Genomic DNA, 4,484 nt, shown 5'->3' with positions numbered 1-4,484 from the left:
AACCTTTTTACTGTACATCAATTTTACTGTGTTTTTGGATGTGTTTGTTTTACTTAACCTTTGGACTTGTTTGTTTAGATCATTCTTTTCGGACATTTTGGTTTCTTTTGTCATTGGTTTGGTATTTGGGAGCTTTTGCTCCGGGAACCTACAAAATTGAAGGTTTGTTTTGTAATTGTTATAACGATTGTTGTTAGAACGACTTTGGTCGATTATTTGTGAATCGCGAATAAACTTGGTATCTAATTTGGAGTTTTGGTTCTCTTGCCTACTTGGGTTCGTGATTTGCGAATATCGACGGCCAGTATTTCAATAGTTGGAACGGGCAAAAACCCATAATTGGACGTAACAATCCTGTTTGTCTATTCTTCATCAGCTCTCTACTCTCCTGCACATTATGTTGACTTGCCAATAAATTCATTTCACCACCCGTTACCTTGTCTATAACTAATATATTCCTGCACTTTTCCGCCTACTTTGGTAGACAACTATCCTACATCATACCCTTCTGAATACCTATACTCTGATTAGCAGCCTATACTTTATACTTTAGTCAATTAAATCATTGCATCGAAGCCTTACCCACAGTCCATATTTTGTAACTGACTGATAAGCTTGAAAAATGGCACTTATAGAAATAGTATTTTCCAACAGGATGTGAATCACAGAGCGTTGTGTGAGGTATAACATGTATCCAAAAACAAGCTTAGATGAGCCTAACATCACAAAAGCAGGGAGGGTGGATTTACTAACCAGCAAGCATTGGTAGTGAGGGCGACGACTTCATCCACCCATGTTTGTAAGGCAGAACATTTTGTTTGTAACAGGCTCTTTGTGATTGAGAACAAGTCGATCAATTTGCGATATTGAGGTTGTTCTCCTACGCTCACCATTCAGATTCATGTTTTTAATTTTATGCTGGATTAGCTATTCTACTAAGACAACCTATAACATGCCGACTCGGGCTTTTACACTAGGATTGCGTCACTGGCAACAGAAGAGAAAAACTGCAAGTTTTCTCAACACTTTACTCCTTTTTATAATAAACAGCCTTCCTTATTCCGACCTTCATTTGAACTTACTCCACCTTGACAAATATCATATCTCATCGCTTTTTATTACTTCATTCTCCCACGTTGAGCCCCTGGTCACATATCACTTTAACAAAAAAGGCTAATATGAGTTTAATTTACTAATTTATCATACGTCCGTTTGTTCCACTACAAAATGTTAAGCATTGTTTGATGTTCGCATCCAAGTGCCTTGCTACTTCTTTGTTTCCCCTTTTTCAGAATATTGCTCCCAAGGCACTGCTATGGAGCTTCTAACGCCCGTGATAAACATGAAGTACGTGTTATCTCATGGTCATAGTTCACACCAGGCTCTCTACAAATCTATTTTTTAACAACTGTAAACTTAAAAGATTGTATTGCATAATTACTTAGCACGACCAGAATTCTAACCCAATTATGCTAGGCTTAGAGCTGGTGTGTGAATTGGACGCGATAGCATTTTGGAAGATATTTCAAAGACTGAACTCGATAAATTAATAGAGCATAAACTTAGTCACTAACTCTCCAGGATATTTGTAAGCAAAGTATTGTTGTAATTTATAGACTATGCTCGTAAAAATGGCGTGTACCTGCTATGGAAGAAATATATCATTATCTTTTGTAGTATTTTGGTAAGAACATAGATATAGTTATTTGACAGGAACGTCGAACTAATAAACCGTTTAGAGAGAGAAAACGTAATACGAAATTACAACAGGATTCAAGTTGACCTCTATCCCTCACTTTGGGATCTGTAACGAATTTAACAAAGCATAACCGTCAATCAATTTTAGAAAACAGGATGTAAAGTTTAATTAACCTTATTTCGTATGTAATCTGATGCTGGTTTTAGGCGATTTCAGTGGATAATCGTAGGAAACCGAAAATCGTCTCTGTATCCTGTTAGGAATTTTCACGTGGAACATAGGCATATACCATTCCAACACACATCTTAAATTTCTTCTGAAGATGGCCGAGAACTCTGGTTTTTCAAAGAGTTATACACTACTGAAGTTTCCTGACCTGTTTCCTGAATATGAGCCTATTCAGTATCTCCCATATTTTTCAGCTCTATTATATTCCTTGTCGGTATGATGCACGGAGGACAGTTTCCTTGGTGTTCAACTGCTCTACGTGATAAGATGTCCGCGTTCTGATGCTGTTTACTAGGCCTATGGATGCATTCGTAGTCATATTCTTGAAAACGCCTTTGACATCAAGCAATTCACCTTTCGGACTCCCTGAACTTCTATGACCATGTTAAAGCTTTATGATTGGTTCTAATAACAAACTTACGTCCAGATGAGTAACGCGAGAAGTAAATAACTGCTAGCATCTCTTTATGAGTTGTACAGTAATTCTTTACTGACTTATGTAACGTTTGGCTCCCACATGCAACAACTCTTTCTTTTCAGTCTGAAGAAACTTGTGATAATACAGAACCGATAGCTTGGTAACTTGCATCAATTTTCAAAAGGAAACGGCCAGCAGTGTGGGGACATTTCGGGTTTTTTAAAACTGAAGTCAAATATAACAACTTTGCTGGTACTTATCAGTCCATTCAAAGTTAATCTCGTTCCCTAAAAAGTCATGAAGAGATGCTGGACTATCTGAAAACCATTGCATAAACCTTCTATAATAAGTTACGAAACCTAGGAAGCTACAGAGTTCACCAGCATTCTGTGGGGCAACTCATTTTCGGATAACATCGACTCTTTCGCTACTCGAGTGTTTTTCTTGGTCAGCAACGACATCACCTAGGAATCTAACTTGCTCCCTCAATAGGCAGCATCGGGGTGGCTGTACTTTCAAAACAATTTTCTAATGGTATTCAAAGTCTGTTTTCAAATTTTCTAAGTGTTCATGAACAGTCACCCCATGTATTATAACATCATCCAGATACACCAAACAACCATATGACATCAACCCGGATAGTGTTATATGTATAAGTCATCAGAAGGTAGAAAGCACATTAGTCAGCCCAAACATCATTGTTCGAAAATTATGTAGACCCGATTGGGTGTAGAAAGCTGTCTATTGTCGATCACTTGAATGCACTTTGATTTGTCAGTAGCCAGATGCTAAACCTATTGTTGAAAACAAATTCCAACCGGCTAATGCATCTAAAGTACCATCTATTCGCTGAAATGGGAAAGAATTGCATTTTGTGACATCATTGAGCTTTCGATAATCGGTGCACAGTCTTATGGTTCTGTTCTTCCTTTTTGCTCAAGTAAGTGGGGGTGCAGAAGGTGGTGTGAATGGCGTAATTATATTGCGTGCCGGCATTCCATTGTTGTATGGTTTGGAGCTTTTCCGAAATGTGCAGGTGCAATGTTGGGGTGAAGGGTTTACAATCACCACACGAAACTAGTGGGACATGCAACATACCCGACCTCGGATTCTTCTAGCACCACCTTGTATTGAATTTGCAGCATGAACACCTAATACATTTGGAGCAAAAGCTTGCTCCTTGGGAGATAATAACTTGTGGCAGTTCGCCGGTAAACCTTAGTACTACTATGGCAGCTGAACTCTTCAAAACCTGCGATCATAGATACCTATTTTTCCGACATTGCCCCCTTACAAGCATCCTTTAATCTCTCAAAAGCCTTTTTCATAAACTCCTTTTGTAGTAGTTTCAGGATCATGCCCTATATAAATTAATTAAGAACAACCACTTCGAGTTTTGTTCCCCAGTAATTTGGGAATATCACTGTTGTCAGTTCCTGAACACGTCCAATGAAGGCAGCTGACCTTTCATCTTCATTTTGCTGAGCATAATAAAACTCTTTTCTTAGCAAAACAAAATGCTTTTAAGACCCAAATACTGATTGCATTTTTCATTGAAAAGACTATTTATGTCATTTACCGGTAAAACATCAATAATCGATGGTTTTACTTCCTTTAACGCTCCCCTAGGAAGGGGAGTGCCTAGTAGCTGGACTTGTGCTTCAGCTGTGCGTTTATCTTTTGTAACATTATTTCACATAGTTTTGTCCTATAGTACCAGTCTTTCACTTCGCCATAGGATTAAGATTTTACCTTTGTATCATTTCTTTTGTTCCAGATATACTGATATTACAAGGGCTTTTTGCGATTTCGACAAAAATGTAATCAGCAACCGGATCAGTTGGCTAAAATTGCTGTTAGGTTAAATCCCTTGATGAGGTGAGTGTATATTCTTATCTCAAAAACTTTCTAACTAACCGCAATTGTACAATTAAAGGCACTGATTCAACCAACCAATCAATAATTTTAAATCAAAGGTTGTTTCTATCCTTCTGTGTTGCTAATGTTATACGTGGAGCTGTTGAATTACCCGCCAAGAGTTTGACTATTGGCCTTATGAAAAATAATAAAAATAGTATTTTAATCATAAGAAAAGACTGTGTAATCCAAACTAAGTTTGGCTGAAGAATAGCTGTCTAT

This window comes from Schistosoma mansoni, chromosome W, assembly GCF_000237925.1.
Source record: "Schistosoma mansoni strain Puerto Rico chromosome W, complete genome".
In the NCBI taxonomy this organism is placed as follows: Eukaryota; Metazoa; Platyhelminthes; class Trematoda; order Strigeidida; family Schistosomatidae; genus Schistosoma; species Schistosoma mansoni.
This window is presented reverse-complemented; position numbering follows the sequence as displayed.